Consider the following 23,848-nt stretch of genomic DNA (forward strand, 5'->3'; position numbering starts at 1 on the left):
TGGCCTTTTAATCAGCTGTAACAAACAAAGGCAGTTTGTTTAAATAACCTGGAATTCGTGCCAGCCACGTTTCATCTTCAATGCCCTTGCTGATGGAAGGAGGTTGTCATTCAAAATCTCACGATACATGGGCCCATTCATTCTTTCCTTTACACGGATCAGTCGTCCTGGGGCCTCATGTATAACGGCGTGCGTAGGATTGACGTCAGAAGGTTGCTTACGTAGTAGAAATCCGAAAAATAGGTCCATAACTTTTCCGCCACTATCCGATTCACCAAACATTGCGTACCGGCGAGGAAAGTGCGTATGGCACTTCCTACGCCGGTTTCCCTTTATAAATCACAACCGACTCGAAATGCGGTGCAGCTTTTTGCGGGCTTCACGTAACGCCCATATTTGCCTATAAATAGTCAAAGAAACGCACATTCATTCATTCATTTTGACTGACTGCATGGAGAAGATCGCAGGAAATGATGACAGAACAGCTAAAAAAGACATCTCACACCGTGTCAGATTTTGGTTATTTTGGGGAGGTCGAGATAAATCATATTGTTTGTTGGATGCAGTTTGAACCAGAGTAGCAGCATGGAGGTCGGATCGTCACCAAAATAAATAAATAAGTGGTCCGAAAAAGGTTATAATGACAAAAACAAAACGCATAGCCTTCCTCAGGCAGTGTGTTTGTACCGGGGACAGGAGACCCCCCCTTGATGAGAAACTGTAAGAAATGATCGGGGAATCCCTCCGGAGTGGAGTCATGACGACTGGATCTGAATTATGTTTTTGTATTTGGTGGTTTGTGTCCCAGCTGTCGATCAGCTGTGCGCAACGTCTCCACTGCAGCCTGTGCATCTCAAACCCCCCCCCCCCCCCGCAGCAACTCCATATCCGCCAGTTAAAGGAAATACAACTAATGTGTTGTGTTATATTAGCTGTACAATTTACCACATATGGTGCTCTTAGTTTCCATACCTCCTGTGTTTTACGAGCGACTTATCAAGCCTTGGCAAATGGCATAAAACACGATTAAACATGTATTAAACATATATAAAACCATGCTCGTATCTACAACCTATAGAAATGCAAAACGGCGTCAGTTTTGACGTAATTCTGTCCTCCTGCTTACCGCATCTTTTATGAGAAAACATTTAATAACATTAACACAACATTTTCGAGGTGGTTTTAAATAACATATGCGTATTTATTTATTTCTCCCAGTTATGTTTTTGTGTGCACTGAGGAGTCTCAAACAGGCGTTTGTTAAATCATTTTAAGATTGGCTTTAATCAATGTTTGAAAATGAATTCTTCATATATGATAAATGAGGTAACATTTTATTTATGGTATTATTTCCATTCTTCCTTCTGCCAACGGTGTCGCAGTTTCTCGTCTCTCCCGTTTTTGTGCTTAGTGCGTCCGCATGGTTTAGAGTTTGCGTGGATGACCGCACGTTTTCCTGTCAAGTTAGTATTTTATAAATCGCAAACATTGCGTAGAAACTGCCGTTCGCCATTTTGAGCGTATATCCCTTTATAAATAACAGCTATACTCATTGACAACATATTCACAAATGTTATGGATAGGAAAGTAATAAGTGGAATATTAATAAATGACAAGTGATCCCCTGCCAGTCTTTGCAACGATACAGAACTGTATTAGGATCAAAAAAGACACCAGAACAGTCACAATTACAAAACACCAGAGTCTGTTCATTCTTTTAAAGAAGAATTATCTAAACAAGACGTATGTACCAGATGTAAATGAAGCCTATGACTAATTTATACATATTCTATCAGGGCTGTATGAAAAACTGTTACGAACTCAGACACTTAGGAGGTAGGACCCAATTGCACGACCCGGGAGACAGAGGTAAAGTATTTGTAAGATACTTTATTTTTCCATGAACAGCAAAAAATGATCAACAAAAAATGGAAAACAAAAATGAAAACGCTCACGTATTGAGGATCAAACTTATCAAGACCTCAAAAGAGCATAGACATGACTGTGGCAAGAGAAAAGCACTGACCATGGCAATAGACAAAAACGAACTGACGAGGAACACAGGGAGACAGGGGAATTTAAACACATGATAATGAGAAACAGGTGGGACCAATCAGGGGCGGGACTGACGCTGATGAGCACAGGGTGAAAACAATCAGGAAGCCTGGAATGAGAGATAAAAGGTGAGTGAGAAAACAAACATAAACCAAGATGAACCTGAACCTCTCTAGCATTTCTGTCGGTGCACAACAAAAACATTGTCCTCGTGTAAAGAAAATAGTGAAAAAAAAATATGCTGAAAAACCATGGATCACCAAGGGAATATTAAATGCATGTAAAACGAAAAATGAATTATATAAAGACTTCTTAAAGAATAGATCAGTAGGGGCTGAACAAAAATATAAGACATACAAAAACAAACTAACAAAGATAATACGATGTAGCAAAATGGATCATTTCAACAAATTATTGGAGGATAACAAAAATAACATTAAAAACACATGGAATGTATTAAATACCATTATTAAAAAAGGAAATGGAAAGGCACAATACCCAAACAGTTTTCTGTCAAAAAACGACTGAGGTACGGCCCAGGCTCCTCCGAGTTGAGGCGGTCAAAATCTTCAATGAGGCTTTTATCAATAATGAAGCGGGAAGGAATCCATGACCGCTCCTCAGGGCTGTAACCCTTCCAGTCAACAAGGAGCTGTCGCCCTCTACCCCTTTTCCCTTTAATACAAAAATAAGGAAAATGTGTTTTCCTCAACAGGCTGAGACTTGGGTGTTTGAGCTGGGGTTTCTCTGAGGGTGAGACGTTGGAGGGCGGGAATTAGGAGAGTGTGAGTGGGAGAGGCAGCGGTGGAGACGGGGGTCTGTGAGAGAGCGAGGGACTGCCGGGTGAATCTTCTGATGGTGAGGTAGTTGGAGGAGTGGGAGGCCTGAGGCTGAGGGGCGGCACTGGGACGGCCCAGGCTCCTCCGAGTTGAGGCAGTCAAAATCTTCAATGAGGCTTTTATCAATAATGAAGCGGGAAGGAACCATGGCGCTCTCCTTCAGTGGTTTCAATTTCCCCATATGGAAGGTGGGATGTACCTTCATGGACCTTGGAAGCCGTAGTCTCACTGAAGCTGGGTTGATGACCTTAGTGATGGGAAAGGGACCCACAAACCGGGGAGCCAACTTGCGGGAGAGTACGTGGAGGGGAAGGTCCCGCGTAGGAAGCCAGACTTTTTGGCCTGGCTGGTATACAGGGGGTGGTCGGCGTCTTCGGTCTGCTGCTCTTTTTACCAGCTACGAATTTCTGCAGAGGATTTTCTTAGCCGCAACCCACACGCGATAACAACGCCTGACCAGAGCGTGGGCAGACGGGACCGTGACCTCTCTCTCCGTGGCTGGGAACAGTGGCGGCTGGTACCAATAAACGCAATGAGGACAGGCCTGTGGCAGAGGTGGGAAGTATGTTGTGCGCATACTCAACCCAGGTGAGGTGCTCGCTCCAGGAGGATGGATTCTGGGACACCAGGCAGCGCAAGCAAGCTTCCATTTCCTGATTCAGGCGCTCTGTCTGGCCGTTAGACTCCGGGTGGTATCCAGACGAGAGACTGATCGTGGCACCGATGAGGCTGTAGAACTCCTGCCAGAAACGAGACACAAACTGGGGACCTCGATCGGAGACAATATCCTTTGGGAAACCATGCAGACGAAACCTTTTCTGCATCATGACCTCAGCCGTTTCCTTAGCTGAGGGCATTTTGGGCAGAGCAATAAAATGTGTCATCTTAGAAAAACGGTCCACTACCGTGAGAACTGTGGTTTTGCCTCTAGAGAGGGGCAGGCCCGTGACGAAGTCCATGGAAATATCCGACCAGAGTCTTTTGGGAATAGGAAGTGGTTGTAATAATCCCATCCGTGCCCCGGAAGAGGTCTTGTTGCGAGCGCAGACAGGGCACGCCTCCACATACTCTTTCACCTCCTTCTCCATGGATGTCCACCAGAAAAATTGTTTTACAATGAACATGGTTCTCTTGACTCCGGGGTGACAGGTGAGCTGCGAAGTGTGAGCCCAGTGGATCACCTGTGGTCGCTCGGCTTCCTGAACGAATAGCCGGTTAGGCGGGCAACCCCTGGGTGCAGGAGCTCCACCGTTGGCTCGTATCACCTCCTTCTCTACTTGCCAAGTCAGCGCTCCTACGAACCGGTTTAATGGAATGATGGGTTCCGGCTGTAGGCACAGGGTCAAACAGACGGGACAGAGCGTCAGGCTTGACATTCTGAGACCCCGGCCTGTAAGAAAGAACAAAGTCAAACCGGTTAAAAAACAAGGTCCACCTGGCAGGAGTTCAGTCTTTTGGCTTTTTTGATGTACTCCAGGTTCTTGTGATCGGTCCAGACCACAAAAGGATGCTTGGCTCCCTACAACCAATGCCTCCACTCTTCCAACACCAGCTTCATTGCCAGCAACTCACGGTTTCCCACATCGTAATTTCTTTCCGCCGGGGAGAGCTTCCTGGAGAGGAAAGCGCAGGGGTGAAGCTTGTTGTACTTCTGTTGGCGCTGGGAGAGGACCGCTCCCACCCCCTCGTTGGAGGCATCCACTTCCACCACAAACTGGCGAGTGGGATCCGGCAGGGTAAGTATGGGGGCAGAGGTGAACATCTTCTTAAGCCGAGAAAAAGCCTCCTCAGCCTGAGGACACCACACAAAAGGCACCTGAGGGGACGTGAGGACATGAAGAGGGGCTGCAATAGCGCTGAAGCTCCGCACAAAACGCCTGTAAAAATTTGCAAAGCCTAAAAACTGCTGCACTTTCTTATGAGAATCAGGGGTAGGCCAAAAGGCTACTGCCCTAACCTTCGCTGGGTCCATCCTAACCTGACCTGGGGAAATGATGCAGCCCAAAAAAGTGACTGTCTTGGCATGAAATTCGCATTTTTCTGCTTTGACAAACAACATATTCTAGAGCAGTTTTTGTAGAACCTGGCGGACATGTTGTTTGTGGGTGTCAAGGTCAGGGGAGTAGATCAGAATCCAGATAGACAAAAACGAAACGGTTCAGAAAATCCCTCAACACATCGTTAATCAAAGCCTGGAAAACTGCAGGAGCGTTTGACAATCCAAACGGCATGACCAGGTATTCATAGTGGCCTGAAGGAGTGTTAAAGCCCGTCTTCCATTCATCGCCCTCCCTGATCCTGACCAAATGATAGGCGTTACGCAGGTCTAACTTGGTGAAAACCTTGGCATCCTGAAGCTGCTTGAAAGCGGACCAGATGAGAGGAAGGGGATACCGGTTTTTAACCTTAATGTCATTGAGAGGTGAGTAGTCGATACAGGGCCTAAGAGACCCATCCTTTTTGCCAACAAAAAATCTCTTCTAGAGGCTGGGGTAGAGGCTTAGTTTGTATGTTCATTCTATTAACTAACCCCCAATCCATTAGACTTTCGTCTGCCCCTGAGTCAATAAGAGCACCATGAGTAAAAATGTTGTCTCTGACTTTTACCTGGATGCGGGTCAGGGTGCGAGGAGGAAAGTCAGGGTAAGAGATCCGGCTCACCAACGTCCTCCTCTTTATTGGTGAGCCTCCTCTTTTACCGGACAAGCCGCTTGTGGATGTCACTACATACTGATATACTAAACATCAGCAGGAGAGGACTCTTTAAAGCAGAGACACTACATACTGATACACACCTGAACATCAGCAGGAGAGGACTCTTTAAACTAGAGACACTACATACAGATGTAGCGATTCATTTCAGACAGTTTGAAACGCGAGCTCAAGGGAAAACCTCCAGCTTGACTTGAGACCGCCCCCGTGATAGATAAATGTAATTATAATGAAGCCAGCTGCAATGGATCATTGATCCACCAGGGGGTGCAGTGGGGTTCCACATTGGAGCTCATGTGAAATAAAGTCAGATAGAGTACGCTGGATGTACAGCGGAACTTTGTTAAGATCCATATGTCACGGATATCATACTCTGTGCTAAATAAGAGACATGTAATCATTTACAAAACATCACCATGTTGTTATTTAACAAAATAATGTTGTTTAGTCGAAAAAAACGAACAGGAGGAAATGCAGCCCGGCTCTCGATTTTTAATCCTAATTTAATCATCATCTTCACCACGATTGTTTATGTTTATGTTCGCCGAATTGACATGAAATCACTGACACATATGAATATACTGTATTCAACTTCATTAAAACGTTATTAACGTGCCTAAACTCAGTAATTCACTAAAAATATTTATATTTTAATGGAGCCTCGTCGGCAGATCAGGATCCCAAAGCGTGGCGGGGGGATCCTGATCTGCATGACGGGTGTTATTTTCCCCATAAGGAACAAGTCGCTGCAAATTATCCCGCTTATTACATGGCCACATTCTCAACAAAGTAACGACATGAATCCCAATATTAATTTAAATGCTTTTATGGATTTAGAAAATGTTTTTATTGATTTAAAAAATAGTTGTATGTATTGATTTAAATTGACATGCATCCGCTAAGAAAAATAGTCCATTGTTACCGTTTTTTAAACAGTCTGAATGAAACAGCAGCTCTCAGCTTTGTATTTACACAACTAATGGCCCATCAACCACAGCTCTCTCCCCCCTCCCCCCCTGATCTTTCTTCTCCAGCAGCTAAATTAACGGTAGGTTACTCTGAGTGACAAGCTTACAGTTAGACACAACACTGTCATTGCAAGTGACCCTCAGTTAGTTGACTTTTATGTTCAACTGCTAAATTCGTTACTGATAAAAAAGGGCTTCTACTGTACCTAATTACCTTAACACTAGAACCGCCAGAGGTTTTTGTATAGGCCTACCTAAACCTGTCAAATCCCGCTATTAGAATGCAATTTTTAACAACATAGGGTGCTACATAACACACTTTCAGGAAAAGTCATGGACTGGGAGACTTTAATATTTTATTGAAAAAAAGTTACATTGCACACACACAACACACATCGCACAAATTGACCCGATTGGCGGTTCTAGTGTTAAATAAACTCACTAATTAATGAAACCAGTTCAATGAGCATTATTCTTATTCTTATCATTCTTTATGAGCGCTGAAGTAGTCTTAAAATCAGATCTGTTTTTTAAATGAAATCTGACGGCAGACAGTTAGCTCTGATCACCTATGACAAATGCGCCACACCTAATCGCTGGCCATTCAGCCACAGAGCTCTCTCTATACAAATCAAACTGTAGACGGTGTGAAAGCACCTATTGTTTTAAATAATGGTCGGAATGTGACCTGTGAGCCTTCTGAATTACAATGGGACAGCACATTCTAAACTAAAATGTTCAATCAATAAAGTAAGATCTTATCTTATCTTATCTTAATAATATCTTCATATTAATAATAATAATAAATCATACAGTATGTGTCCGAAAGGGAGCAGGAGGAAGCAAACACAAAAATATACAAAAAATATACTGCATATTAAAGCAAACGATTGTAAAGGTAAAAGTATGAGCATAACAAATAAAGAAGTGTAATGTAAACATTTACATTATAATTATGATTATTTAATATATAAAGACTATATATTATTGAATTACAAGATTAGATATACTTTAGTTGATCTAAAATAATGATGTGTTCAAATGCTCTTCAAAACACAACTGAAAGTCCATGAAACTTGTCTTTCTGTATTTGTGAATCAAGCACCATCTCCTGGTTAAAACCTGAAATTGAAAATCTGGCAACGCCCTCTTGGAAAATAGTGGGAGGGCTTAACACTCCTCTATACTGGTCTTAGGCAGGTCGTAGGCAGGAAACTGTAAGCTGGAGTCTGAAATTCAGTGCTACATCTGTACTGATATACACCTGAACATCAGCAGGAGAGGACTCTTTAAAACTAGATACACTACATACTGATACACACCTGAACATCAGCAGGAGAGGACTCTTTAAACTAGATACACTACATACTGATACACACCTGAACATCAGCAGGAGAGGACTCTTTAAAGTAGAGACACTACATACTGATATACACCTGAACATCAGCAGGAGAGTATTACTATTAGTATTACTATTACTAAGTAATAGTATTAATAAGTGCTGGTTAATAATATATATTTTTAAAAAACAAAATCCACAGAGCATGAATTGACATTAATGCAAGTATTTTTTCAATAATTATTGAATTTATTGGAAGTGTAATATATTTATTGTATATTTTTGTTCTTATGTATGATATGTTGTCCTTTATATACAAATATGCTAGTGATCTATTTTATGAAATAAGTGACAGAGCACTGGAGCTCTGTGATTCGATCATCTCTCATCCAATCATAGAGCACTGGAGCTCTGTAATTGGATCATCTCGTTATTATGATGCGACTTTTTCCTTTTTTAAATTGAATAATTGAAGACTTTTACTTTGAAGTTCTTGATCTTTGCTTGTTTCGTTCTATAATGGAGCCGGGTTATACACACACACACACACACACACACACACACACACACACACACACACACACACACACACACACACACACACACACACACACACCTACACACACACCCACACACACACACACCTGAGGACGCTCAGTGGAAAGCATCTGGGTCAGGATGGATTTTTTTTTTTGGTTTTCTCTTTCTTTCCTCTCTGAATACCACACCTGAACATCAGCAGGAGAGGACTCCTTAAAGTAGAGACACTATACTGATATACACCTGAACATCAGCAGAAGAGGACTCTTTAAAATAGAGACACTACATACTGATATACACCTGAACATCAGCAGGAGAGGACTCTTTAAAGTAGAGACACTACATACTGATGCACACCTGAATATCAGCAGGAGAGGACTCTTTAAAGTAGAGACACTACATACTGATATCCCAACCCAGTCTCACGGCATTTCGTGTTATAGTCACGATATTTAATAATATTGATTCGTGTTCACCAACATGATTTTCCCCTTTTGTTTTTGGTAGTATGTTTCGTGCCTGCAGCACGTCTTTTTGTCCGTTCGGGTCTTGGAAGACCGGAAGCTGTGGGGTTCATAAAAACATGTTCTTACTCAATATCAAGCCACGATTATTGTTTTTATTTTAAATCGTATAATGTTTGACTTTTTTTGTAGTCTGTGAGGAAAAGAAATGGGGCTCAGAGCCTCAAAATACTGAAATCTGTATTTTTTTTAAATCTTTTTTTCCTTCTAATTTGTTATTCTTTTCTAAATAACACACTGTTATTTACTCACCAATAACACACAATAATCCTTGTTTTTATTTATTTGGTGTCCATCAGGAACTGAATTTCAAAATAAAAATAACCGGAAAGAGATACCATTTGAGCACCATTGCGATACACAGCCTCTGAACTGATTACCCAAGATCCTCAGCTATGTTTTAAGCTCGCTGATTGGATGTTTTAGCCGCAATGCATGTAGGGATATGGTGTTAATGCGATATGAAATCCGAAAAAATATTTATTTTTAAAAGAAAATAATACTTTATTCCGAGTGTTCTTGTTTTTCTCTTTGAAAGTCATCACATAACGGCATTGTAATACACGGTTCGGCTGCATTACATATTACAGATCTGTCGCAGTTCTTTATTTATAAGAATGATGAGAAGACCTTTGGAAAAACTGAAAGAAATGATGCCGAAACTGAATACTTTACGTGGATCATAAATATCAACAATTAAACAACATCTTCCATTTCTCTTCACACAATACTTCTCCTTGCAGTATCAACACCAATTCGGCTGACTTTTACATTTCATCTAATTCGTAGATAGGTTATATTTACACCATAGCGGTGCACAGCTGATATAAAAAAACTTGAAGTTTTTGAAGATATTACTGATTTTCTTTGAATATAAGAATGTAAATACTGAGTCTTAAATAGTATAGCAATATGCTGTAAAATGATGTGAAAGCATGAATAAAACTACACATCTTCAGATGTTGTACATACATAAGTGTCCTACACCTACACTAATAATACAAAGTTATTATGGCTGTGTGTGCCTTGTGTGCACCGCCTAGTGGTTAAAGCACGTTATTTAATTATTGTTTTTATGTGTTATATTTGCTAGAAAAAATATTACAGTAGATACTTTCATAGGGGTAAAGTAGAAGGTCAATGATAGAAATATAGAATATAAAAAATCAAGAAGATACTACAAGATCTCTACAATAAAACAGTTTAGTGCAGGATGTACGAAGATATTAATAGGAGGAGTTGCAAAACAGACAAACTAATTAACCTTTATTTAAACATTAAATAATACTTTAGATTAACGTCTTTTAAATAAGAAAAAAGCTTTGGGGGTATCAACAGATAAATATTAAGCCTGACAAAGTACTTAACGTCTAATATATTGCTTTCCTGCAATTTTAACTATGTTGAGGCACTTATTTTAACTGATATTATACATATGAATGATACTCTTATGTATGTAGATAGTATAAGAAATGTACAGAATATGACAGTTTAATGGAGGTATAGACACATATTGATAGATTTCTTGTAATGCACTGTCGAGGAACGTCAGCTGCGACCCACATTTTTCATTCATTGTATAACTACACCTTGTGTATATGATATGTCAATAAACCTTAGGAAATCTTGAAAGGGGTGTGCAAAATAGCCATTATACAGTCTTTAATTAACTATTAGTAGAGAATAACAAGTAATGAATACACTTTAATATTCGTTTCCATTCATGTCAATTGCAGATAAATGTTTAATCTTCCCAAGCACCAACTATCAAATATCTCTCCTGATTGTTGGCACTTGACAATCACCTTCCCTGAATTTTACTCAGGTGTAACTAAAGTCTGATTTAAGGGTTGTTTATATTTCACATCATTAATCAGAATCTGCAAAGTAACTCAAATAAATAGTGGAGTAAAAATACCAGGTTAACCTCTGAATTGTAGTGGAGTAGAATTACAAAGTAACAATGAGCTGTAACGTGGGTATATATTAATGCTGCGCATTATGGACACAAGCGATTTTCACCCATTTATTAATTATATGTTTTACATTTGATAACACCAATGTGTTTAATACTGGCAACTTCTAATTGTGGGAAAAACGAAAACGTTCAGTAGAGACGTCCCATAGAGCATTTTGCAAAACACAATAGCCAGCATGTGTACTTCTCGGGGGGGGGGGGTCGATTCCAGTTTTGGATAGTTCGGCGTGGTTTCGTTCCATGTCAAACAGCAGTTTGACGCTCGGCGTAACCTTGTCGCACTGCCACTCCAACATCCAATCACAGAGCTTGAGTACTAATCACGGGGTTTGTAAAGCAAAGCGGATGTTGTAGTCCCAAACTACAGCTGAGGATTCTGGGTAGTGTAGTGCGGGGCTGTCCCTGGCCAACATGTGGCCCCACCATAGCCTGTATCAGAGCCCTATAGAGATAAGGCTCTGGGGCCTCATTCATAAAGGGATATACGCTCAAAAAATGACAATGTTTGAGATTTATAAAATACTAACTTGACAGGAAAACGTGCGGTCCTCCACGCAAACTCTAACCCATGCGTACGCACTAAGCACAAAAACGGGAGAGAGGATAAACTGCGACACCGTTGGCAGAAGGAAGAATGGAGAGAAATATATGGAAATAATACCATAAATAAAATGTTACCTCTCATTTATCATATATGAAGAATTCATTTTTCAAACATTGATCAAAGCCAATCTTAAAATGATTAAACAAACGCCTGTTTGCGACTCCTCAGTGCACACAAAAACATAACTTGGAGAAATAAATAAATACGGATATGTTATTTAAAACCACCTCGAATATGTTGTGTTAATGTTATGAAATGGTTTCTCATAAATGATGAGGTAAGCAGGAGGACAGAATTATGTCTAAACTGATGCCGTTTTGCATTTGTATAGGTTGTATAAGAGCATGATTTTATATACTATCATGTTTAACCATGTTTTATGCCGTTTGCTAAGACTTGATAAGTCGCTCATAAAACACAGAAGGTATGGAAACTAATAACACCATATGTGGTTAATTGTATAGTGTGGTGACCATGTATTTATACACTGGTTCATAATTCACACATGGAACTTCAGTTGGGGTTTTGTTTCCACACGTGTCTTGAGAAGTTTCCGAGACGGACCCGAACACGGCAAAGGAAACTCAGGTTTCTTTCTCGAAATGCCGGGGATTTCTGGAATCGTCCGTGGCTGCCACCGGCACGCGGACAGAGGCTCGGTGCGCGCCCCGCGGAATGGCTGGGGATGTTGCTCGCCATTCCTGCATTGGCCTTCCGGGTACAGGGAGACCGTGCACAACCTGTTGGGTCGACCAGCAACCCGATTGCTGCCTCGTGGGTTTGTTTCTTCGGGGCGTGCGGCTGCACGTCCAGGCTACGCTAGCTGACGGCGACTAGCGGCTAACCACGTGGGGCTAACGACGGCTAGCAGCTACCCATGGCGGCCAGTAAGCGGCTAACGGCTAGCGGCTAACGGCTAGCTGTTAACGGCTATCGACCATGCTGTCGACATATTTCTGTTAACATCTGACTGTTAACAATTTTTTTTCTGGTGCCGGAGAGGAGGTTTGACCAGCCGGTTGACCTCGTGTGGAAACTCACCTTTTTCCCCACCTCGACGGCGGTTCCAGACGCCACTCACGTTTTCATCGGCACCTCGGTGGTGCACTCCTGGATCCCGTCTCGCCTCGACGGTTTCGGACGTCGCCCATGCTGCCATCGGCCCGTGGGTGGCGCGCTCCGGAGCCTGTCTGGCCTCTCCTGCCTTCCGGGGATATCCAGACGCCACTCACGTTTTCATCGGCGTCTGGGTGGCGCACTCCTGGACCCCCTCTTGCCTTGACAGTTCCAGACGTCGCCCATGCTCCATCGGCCCATGGGTGGCGCGCTCCGGGAACCTGTCTGGCCTCTCCTGCTTCCCGGGGATACCTCAACGCCTGCTGAGGACTTTATGCCTGCCGCCGTTGTGTGTCTGCCTGCGGCCGGGTTGCGCTCCTTCCTCCTGGGTGACTGCTCCTGCCTTCCTGGGATTCCGCTCCGTCCTTCCGGAGGTTTCATGCCCGCCGCCGCCGTGCCTTCGCCTGCGGCCGGGCAGCATTTTTTCCTGCTCGGTTCGCCACGACACCTACTCCCCCTTACGACGGCACGTTCCGGCCCACCCCCGGTGGGGGTGCCCTCGCCCTCATTAGGGCCCCTACCCTCTCCTGCGGCCTCCTTTCGTCGGCCCGTTCCATGGCCCGGTCCTCACCTGCAACCCCACCCTCCTCGGCCCCTGTGGTGCTTCCTCCACGGGCGCGAGGGTTTATTTTGCCATGTTTGAATTCTGGGGGGGCTTGTGTGGTGACCACGTATTCATACACTGTTTCATAATTCACACATGGAACTTCAGTTGGGGTTTTGTTTCCACACGGACATGTTGTGTGTTGTCTATACTGTATATGTTGTGTGCCCTCCTGGCTTCTCTCTCTTCTTCTCTGACTGCAACCAGTCAACAGCTCTGTAATAAAAGTACAATTTTAAACCATCATTGCATCGCCTCTGACTCCCTATCTCTCGGCACTGCAACAGCTAATATAACACAACACATTAGTTGTATTTCCTTTAACTGGTGGATATAGAGTTGCTGCAGTGGAGACGCTGCGCAGAGCTGATCGACAGCTGGGACACAAACCACCAAATACGAAAACATAATTCAGATCCAGTCGTCATGACTCCACTCCGGAGGGATTCCCCGATCATTTCTTACAGTTTCTCATCAAGGGGGTGTCTCCCGTCCCCGGTACAAACACACTGCCTGAGGAAGGCTATGTGTATTTTTTTTGTCATGAACCTTTTTCGGACCACTTATTTATTTATTTTGGTGACGATCCGACCTCCATGCTGCTACTCTGGTTGAAACTGCATCAACCAAACAATATGATTTATCTCGACCTCCCCAAAATAACCAAAATCTGACACGGTGTGTGTTGTGTCCCGTCAATTATGTTAGTTTGTTATGTATTTGTCACGTTCATGCTTGTTTTGTTTGTTTCACTTCCTGTTTTATTTTGTACTCCTTGTCTTATTCCAGGTGCCTTGACTTCCTTGGTTCTTGTTTCCCGCCATCGTCAGCGTCTGCCCCGCCCCTGATTGTTTCCACCTGTTCCCACTTACCTCTTGTATATATTGTCCTGTCTTCCCTTGTCTGTTGTCAGTTCGTCTTGTTCGTCATGCCAAGAAGTCAGATCCAAGCAGCCATAGAGAGACTTTTACTTTTAAATTACTTTTTGAGATATCCTCCATGAGAGCGTTTTTCTTTGTGACCGTTTTGTCACTCCCTCTGTAAAGAGCCTTTCTTTGTTTTTTGATCCATTAAAGTTTTCTTCAAACCTTTTCGTCTCCGGGTTGTGCAATTGAGTCCTCATATCAGTGAGTCACGGTTCCCAACAGTGTGTGACGTCTTTTTTAGCTGTTCTGTCGTCATTTCGTGCTATCTTCTTCATAAAATCAGTCAAAATGAATGAATGAATGAATGGGCTTTTCTTTGACTATTTATAGGAAAATATGGGCGTTACGTGAAGCCTGCAAAAGCTGCACCGCATTTCGAGTCGATTGTGATTTATAAAGGGAAACCGGCGTAGGAAGTGCTGTACGCACTTTCCTCAACGGTATGCAATGTTTTTTGAAACGGAAAATGTCGGAAAATTTCTGTACCTATTTTTGGGATTTCTACTACGTAGCCTAAGCAACCTTCCCACGTGAATCCTACGCACTGCGTTATAAATGAGGCCCCTGGGCTGTATATATAAATGGACATAGGGTCCGTGACGTCACCCATAGGATTCTGCAGAGTTGCCGAGAAGCCCTTAGTAGGCGGAGTCGGCCACTAACGGCTCGACACTAACGTCAGAGTTCAACTCCCGCCTACTCCAGCCTGCTCCAAATAAGGGCAAAGAGGCGGAGCCGAGGCGGGACCTCCTGCCACCGAGCTGAAAGTTCCAGAGCTAGCTGAAGCTACCAAGCTAAGCTAACATGCTCCCCATCTACACACTGCCGTGGCATTTTACGTTTCTATGGTAAGCGGACATGAAACTATTCAGCAAAACTATAAATAATAATCTAAGTTATTGAGTTTTTAGCATAATATTTCAGAATCTTAAAATCCCTTAATGTTTGTATGCAATTGTGCTAAATTCAACACTAGAATCAAGCAAATATGAATATGTTTGCATAACATTAGTTATTTATATTTTGATATCACTTAATTATACTTTTAATACATTTAAGTCAAGCTAAGGTACATGTGATGGTAGCTAGTTAGTGCTCTTACCTGTGAGGCCTCCTTCAAACAGCATAATAACCAGACTGTATCATTTAAACTAAGTACCAGTTCTAGATCCTGGACTTTAGACAAACAATTCAAAAGACAACATGTATTTAAAGACCAATCTTTATTTGAATGTGCCTCTTAACCTGATATATTAGTTATACAGTAATAGTATTATTACGTTCCCTTTTGGGTCTAGGGGATCCGAAGGGAAGAAACACAACCAGAGTGGAATTGGTATAAGTTACAAGTGGTTTATTTGTAACTATAATAGGACAAAAATGATAGGTACAACAGCCTAACACAAAAAAAGGGGCAAACTGTTGCTAGTTAACAAAAGGCAAACTCCAAAAGAGAGTTGCACAGTAGTACACAAAAGGAAAGAAAATACCTCACTTCTAAAGTGGCACAAAATAACAAACGAAAGGGGACTGTGCGGAAACACAGCTGTTGCCGATCTACAGGCGCTAATCTATCCTGGGTCTAAGCAATACACACACAAATGCTGGTCTACAGGCGCTAAACTAACCTGGGTCTAAGCGGTACACACACACTATACTACACACACAGATCACTACGACACACTGCTAATCAGTATAACAAAGCACAGGACACCTACTTAACACGCTGCTAAGCAGTCTAACAAAGCACAGCAATGAGGCAACACAACGAGAGGCTGGAGGCGTCTGTCTCACAATACAGAGCCTCTAGAATGATGTCCGTGCCCGGCCTTTGTACTCCTCCCCTGGATGACGTGGCGGAAGCGGGTGGGGATTGGATGACGTCAATCCAATCACCTCTTCAGATGTTGCGAGGACGGGACGGCCAATGACCTCAGGGAAACTGCACAGCTCATTTACATAATACACACACAACCAAATTAATGGCACAAGGAAAGCAGCGGCTGTAACAAGTATTGACAATCTAAAAAAACTGAGCAACTCAACAGTCAACTTTATGTTTATTATTGTCTAAAGCATTTATTATTTTCATTTTCCCCCTCTCATATTCAGTGTGGACGGATTGAGACAGCATGGTGTCCAGAAAGCTGCAGAGACTTCAGGGAGAAACCTCCGTGTGATGGACGTCCAGTCTGTTGGTTTGGAGAGGACTGAGGGTCTTTCCTCAGCAAGGAGGACCAGGCCTGATGGAGGAGCCCATGCTGAGCAAAGCTGATACCAACTGCACAGGCCTAGTCTGTCACTTTATTTGACTTAATGTGTTTACTTACATTTAATAGGTTTACACCTTCTGTCCATATGTGCTTTTTATTTAAAACATGTTTGATTAACTTTTGGTTGACATTTCAATAAATTGTATTTGTATTTGCACTCCTTTTGTCCATTATTCTTACTGAAAATATTAGATTACACATTCACATCTGACTGAAGATTGGCCCCATTTATTTGTGACATTGTAAACTCTGCGGTACAAGGCACAAGTGATATGAAGCTCATAAAGCGAGGCAAATACAAATAATCAGCTGATGGAGTGTAGATGTGGAAATAGGTGCATTCGATCAGCTGACTGTTTTTACAATAAAAGTAGTTTCGTAGTGTACTGGTCTTAAAATCTCATAGCATCAGCTTTTAATTTTCCTCTTGGATGTTCTTCTTAACCCTAAGAGAAGATGTCTTTCAGGCATGTCCTTTCCTAACAAAAATTACAGGAAACATAAAACATATTATTGCAGAACAAGTGTGTTATTTATGAAAGCGGTGTGTTTGTGTGTTTAGGGGCTGTAGATATAATTATATTTTGTAATTGTAATGTTTTTTTTTTTTTTCAACAGTGAGCTACAAAGACAATCAGATTATGAATGAACAGTATGAAGTTCATCAACATTGAAATGTATGTTATTATCAAAATAATATTGAACTGTTATCAAAATGTAGTGCAACTGTAGAAGCTTGCTCTGTTGTCTCACTGAAAGAATAACTTTTACCACGTGTTTTCAGACAATATTGAGAGATAAATAGTAGCAGTTCTCACTGTGTTAAATATCTTTGCCTTCAATACATTAAATTAGAAAGCTGACAAAATCATATTGCTTGTTAACATCTAAATGTAACTTTTTGCATGGAAAAAACCCTCAACTTAACTGATGTGTAGGTGATCTAGTATTGTTTAATGGAATGTATATCAGTGTATTAAAGTCAATACTTCATTCATTTAAACCAATATCTTTCTTGATTCTTTGTACAGTATGAAAAATAGAGTCTTTATACCTGTGCTGAAGTTCACTGCTGTGAGGAGTCCAGTTATGTCTCTCACTCTCTGGTCCAGCCTGTCTTCATCACCTGGACACCTTAAACAAACAGATATATATGTAATGTACCATATGTACAAACAATATAACTGATTCTCTTCTGTTGAACATGTTGGATTGTGTATTGTCCGAGTCAGGGTCCTTTTTATTTTACTGTATCTTTGGAAGTTGTGTTACCAATGCTTACTGTTTATTTGATACCCATTTGGTAATGCAATTAATAAAAACAACAAGGTTTGGGTTCGTTCTTCAGATCACTGTGACGTTAACGTGTAAGCTCAATAATGAACTCCAGATCAACCAACCATATTGTAATATCTAAGTAATCATCTTGAGATATGACATTAATAATTTTAATATACACCAGTGCATGACATTAAGGATTTTGGGAGATGGCCCTGTGGGCCATCTAAGCTAATTTACAGATGGCCCTGAGCCAAATAGAGATTGCCCTGAAAAATGTGCGCGGACGAAATGGCACGAAGGGTTTGGCGGGCCTCCCCCTAGAACATTTAGATTTTTCCAGGTCTTACTGTAGATGCTGTCTGGTGCATTCTCTAGACTGAATTATAAGATGAACCACCACAATATTATATTGTACAGTTTCAATTTTATTCTTCATTTCACTTGTTTGTTTTCTCTTGTTTGCTCGCTTGCATGCTCTGCATAGCTATAAGAAATACTTAAGTTGTTGGTCAAGACACTTTCCATCTGATGAAGGCAAATACCTTCCCAGATGTAAAAAAGTAGAAAACATTACATTCAGTTATAACTGCCAAAACAAACATTATTTACACTATTATGGCCCCTGTTAAAAATGTTTATAATGTTATCTACTGTAAATTGGTCGAATGAATGCTTCCTCATCCGGAAGCTGACCGAGCAGACCCGAGCAGCAGTCGAGAGGAGACGAGCACATCCACGAAGCACAGAACATGGTGACGTCGGAGTTCCCGTTAGCCGGCAAATCTAAATCTCTTCGGTCAAAAATAATTTCCCTTTAGCGCAATACCGCTTCAGTTGCGCACCTTATGTGACAGACAAGAAGAGTATGTGACAGACAATAAAAGTCAATTCTAATGTCTAACACGTAATGTGTGGCCTCACACGATTGCATAGCGACACTTATTGTTTAGCTGTCTTTTAATAAGCAGGTAGTCATATCATTAGCTAGAACTAGCTAGTTCTGATCGATATGGACATAAACGCGAGTAAAGTCTTATCTGACGGGAGAGAGAGATCAGCTGCTGCTGACGAGTCGACACGCAGCTCTGCATGATCACATGCAGCGGTGAGCGGACAAAACACACCCTTCAGGTTAGAATATCACTCGTAGCTATTTTAATTACCTCTCAAACTACCTAAACTAGTTATAGATATGTTTAGTTTTACTGTCGGGTCACTCATTACTGGATCCGCGAGCTGCATGATACTGGCATAATAGATTGACCGATCGGGCAACCAGCAGGTGAGGCTTCATTGCCCGAGCTAAATACTAGATGGCCCCGGGCCATCGGGCAGTCCTTAATGTACACACATCTTATTGTGAGGTTGATTTCACATACACTACTTCGACATTAGCTTGTCTACATACTTGAGCACAGCCAATTTAAATGAACCTTAGCGATGCCTACAGTTCCTACCTACATTATAAAATATCTCTCTAAGTTACAAGGATGACCTTATTTTATCAACCTCAAACAGAAGCCGTTTTTTGTACAGTATTATCCCACTTAACGCTTAACACTTGTCTATTTCGTTTTAACCTTTATATATAGTCTATGATTTTAACTTGGAGGCTACTATTAGCATCGTTAGTACCGATGTAGCTACCACTCGCTTACACGCTAACCCAAGCCTTAACATTCATTATGTAGCTGATTAAAATCATTAACACATAAATAAAGTACTCAAATTTTACTTACCGCAAAACCGCATTAATGCATCGTCTGTTTTAACCGCAGAGCAATTCACAATAGTCCGATATATAAGTATGAAGAAAAAACAACCACGGCCGGATCAAGTTGTGTTCCCTGGATGAACTGAGCAGGCAGAGTCCCTGTAGCTAGCTTCACGGGGCAGCTAGCAGAGAGATAAGAAGCTAGCAGCAGCAGTCATTGAACGGAACTGTCACTCAATGTGACCACGCCCTAATATATGCACAACTTTAAGGCTTAATATTCATTAAACAGATGAGTTGAGAAAAAATTCACCCCCCCAATCCATATTCATGAAGGGGGGATCTAACTATACAGAGAATATGTTTTGAACCACGATGTAAACATGTTTATTTCAGCTGTAAAGTTGGGCATTTTAACATGGGGGTCTATGGAAATTGCTCCCTTCTGCAGACTGCTCCTACTGGCCACTAGATGAACTGCAGAGTGTGGTACTTGCGTATTGGTGTCCCGGCTCTTCCCCAGGGTTTGCCGCTTGGACCCCACGCAAAGTTATATGATGAGGTCCTCTGTTTTGAGCGTCGAAAAAACCATGCCGCGCCACACTAATTTCGCCGCATAGGTGTGCCTTATTTTCGGCTCAGTTGAGGCACTCTCCGCAAGGTGAGGCCCCATGCAGTCTGCATGATCGGCCTGTAGGGAGGTACGGCCCTGGTGTAGTGTTTTCGGAAACTCTAGTGTCTAAACTCTGAAAAAACTATTTGTTTCTCCGAATCGAAGGTTAAAAACACAAAAGCATTGTACATAATTTAAACCAATTAATATTCTGTAATTAACAAGGATAAACTGATGTTTTTTAGTAGATGAGTAATGCAGATATCACTGTCTAATCATTTGACAGTGAGGGGAATACTTCCGGTTTTATTATGAAAACTTCGAGACCGGAAATACTGTTTTCACCCCGTGAAGGTTGACGCCAATTTATCAGGTTTAAAACTAAAAGAGCTTTACAAAAAAGTAATTAAATATGCTTGGAGTTTTATTTTTGTTATTAATTTTAATTTTTTGTCTAAGAGATGCTGATTTGAAACTGTTGTTACATACAGTTACGGCATTTCCTGTTTCTGCCGGAGAGAGGAGAGTTTGTCCCAAAGCTTGCCGCTGTATTTACTCCCTCCATCTGACAGGAGGGAGCCTCATTGAGCTGAGAGTGTCACAGAGTTCACTCCGTCACGGAGGGGGAGTGTGTAGGGCAGTGGCGTAACTATCGACGGTGCAGCCGGTGCAACTCACCGGGGCCCAGAGCCGGGCAGGGGCCCAATTATTATTATTATTTTTTATTTTTTATATATATCTTTTTCTTCGGGGCCCCAATGGCATTGGCCGGTTCACGCAGTCTTCAAAGTAACCAAGCAACCTAAATTAATTTGTCATTTGTCTGGCAGCAGCAAGTTTTGCAGCATGCAAAATTGAATAGCCTGCATTTATAATCAGGGTTCCCGCGGGGTCTTAAAAAGTCTTAGAATTTGATAATCAGAATTGAAGGCCTTGAAAGGTCTTGAATATGATTTAGAAGGTCTTAAAAATGATCGGATTTGAAAGGTACTTCTGTGTCTAAATGTGTTTTGAGGGAAATGTCGGGGCTGCAAAGTAACCAGTACGGTAATAGCCTTTCAGTTCCCCCCAACAATTTGAATTGAAATAAATCAACATGGAACCAGTAATCACTAACTTTGTTTTCCCCGGCCCCTTATCGGAGAACACCCAGCTAGTAACCTAGCAACCAACCAAGCTTCAGCTAGCGGCAGTCAGAAACTCAGGTATCTTCGAATATACTTTAAAAGTCCCATGTCATGGCCATTTCCACTGATCATAATTCCATTGTTGAGGTCTACTAGAATAGATTCATATTGTACAATTTTCCAAACTCACATTGGTTTCTCATACAGCATCTCTGTAAACTACGTGTATTCACTGAATTTCACTCTCTGCCTTTAACGGCTCGTTGTAGCTCCAGTAGCTCCAGCCCCCACCCTCCCTGTAAGCACAGTGTGCTCTGATTGGTCGGGACGTTGTGAATCGCGCTAAGCTCCGTGGAGGTGTTGTTTCCTTGTTTAGCGATACACAGCAAAACCCAGCCAAACTCATCCTGAGCACACACAAAGTCACAGCCGAAGTAAAAAAAATAAGTGTGGCTTGATATTGAGTAAGAAAAAGGTTGATAAACGCTGTGAGAATGGGTCTGCATTTCGCCGCGATCCCAACTGTCTGTTATCAGCCTGCAGCCAGGGAGGAGAAATCAGCAGAGCTGCTTGCACTGAGTGTGTGTGTGAGGAAGTCCGTGGATTGGTCAATTTGGACCAATCAGCGGGGGCTTAACGTAACGGCTCCGCGGACGTAACGTAACGGCTCCACGGATTGGTCCATTTCGTTCCGGGTACGGTTGACATCATGCGTACCCGGAAGAATCAAATGGACAATGACGTATCTCCAACGAGGCGTTTTGGGGAGGTATTTTCTGTGTTAGAGTTTTACTCGCTACAGGGTGTACTTTGAGGGTTTGTGACTCTGCAGACCGTTTACATGCAGAAAAACCTTCATAACACAGAAGGGGACTGGTAATAACCAGAAAAGCATGACATGGGACCTTTAAAATAAATATAGGGAAGTGTAAGTTCAACCGTATTTGGTTGGAAAACATCGAATTTAGTGCTTGGTTGAAACCAGTGGAGGGGAACGTGTTTGAAGCCCGCTGAACCTTTTGCAAATAAAATTGGCATTTGTTTTGCTAATGCAGCGTTAGCTAGTGCAGCGTTAGCTAGTGCAGCAGTCTACATCAACCCTAAAAGCGGAGGTGATGTGGACGCTAAATACCGTGGCTAAACACCAATCATACAACAGCATGAAGGCAGCAGAGCTCTGAATATAGCTCTTGTCACTCACACACACGCACACACACACACACACACACAAACACACACACACACACACACACACACACACACAACACACACACACACACATACTCACTTTAACACAGTTCTGTGTACTGTTATGCTGTTATGTTCAGTAATCGTTCTTATGTTGAACATGAATACATTTACTTTGTAAGTAATTATGGGACGTATTTCGTCTTTCATAGTAATTTTCCTTCATACTTTCTTGCCGTGAAATAGGTCTTAAATTATATTCAAAGTGGTCTTACAAAGGTCATAAAAAGTCTTACATTTGAGTTGGTAAAACCCGCAGGAACCCTGATAATGTATAGAAAACCAAAGCACAAGAGCGGCTCTCAAAGAGAAAGGACAAGAGAGAACAAGGAGATGTAACGGCTAAACTTACGAAATTAGACAGTTTTTTTGGTCATCCTCGAAATCTCGATTAATTCTGAAAAGTGATTGTGTGATTAGTTCGCTGTGCCGTTGTCAGGCTGTGGCAGAGTCCTGCATCGGGTCGGGTACCCGCGGGTACCCGACGGGTGACCCGCAAAAAATGTGATTCGCGGGTGGTATTTTTTCAAACACTTTTTTCCGGGTTCGGTTCTGGGTAAAACAAAGATGATGCGGGTCGGGTCGCGGGTGTTGCATAATAAATATATTTAAATAATAATAATTTAATGTTTAAATCCTCAGACCTCTCCCCCACGGGACCGTGCATAATCATAACCTCTGCAGCGCATCAATCTGCTTCTGAGCGCGCCACATTCTGAATGGCTGAGGTGAAGCTCTCTAGCGGAGAATACAGCATTTTCCAACACTTCCTCAAGAGCGAAATCCAACGTCTGGGAGGCTTTTGGTGTCCTCCTAGATGCAGAAAATAACCAACATCCAACGCTTTTTGAGAGAAATATGCAACTGCGTGTGTTAATAATTGCACGTTTTCATTGCTCATATATATATGCGGGTTCGGGTCGGGTTGCGGATCCTGTGCCGACGGGTCGGGTCGGGTTGCGGAACTAATTGGTCATATGTGCGGGTATCGGGGCGGGTTCGGTATTGCACGTCGTGGGTGCGGGGCGGGAGCGGGTCTTGAAAATCAGACCCGTGCAGGACTCTGGGCTGTGGTGGTATGAGGCCAGGGCAGGCTGTTGTTGATGGCCTACATGTGGCGCTTCTGAGTGGTTGTGTGTGTCCGTGCGTATGTGTGAGCGCATCAGCGTGCGCTTATGTTTGGAGCGATGGGGGGGGGAGGCCCAAAACAATATTTGCACCGGGGCCAATCAGAACCTTGTTACACCACTGGTAGGACCGTGCCATCTGCACCTTGACCAGATTACACAATGCACTGGGCCAAGAAATCCTCCAGCACAGCAGATTAAATAATATAGGGCAGGAATACTTGTGCGGCTTGCATGTCTAGAGTTAGTTGTGCCATGTC

General features: G+C 42.3%; 1 long non-coding RNA gene across 1 annotated transcript; it reads left to right on the forward strand.

Moving 5' to 3' along the window:
• The first annotated feature begins 14,923 nt into the window (after nucleotides 1–14,923).
• On the forward strand, nucleotides 14,924–16,635 carry LOC307013401. Its single transcript, XR_013800975.1, has 2 exons — nucleotides 14,924–15,053; nucleotides 16,318–16,635. It is a non-coding gene; the product is annotated as an uncharacterized lncRNA (long non-coding RNA).
• Nucleotides 16,636–23,848: the final 7,213 nt, after the last annotated feature.

This window comes from Notothenia rossii (genome assembly GCF_949606895.1).
Source record: "Notothenia rossii genome assembly, chromosome: 7".
Classification (NCBI taxonomy): Eukaryota; Metazoa; Chordata; class Actinopteri; order Perciformes; family Nototheniidae; genus Notothenia; species Notothenia rossii.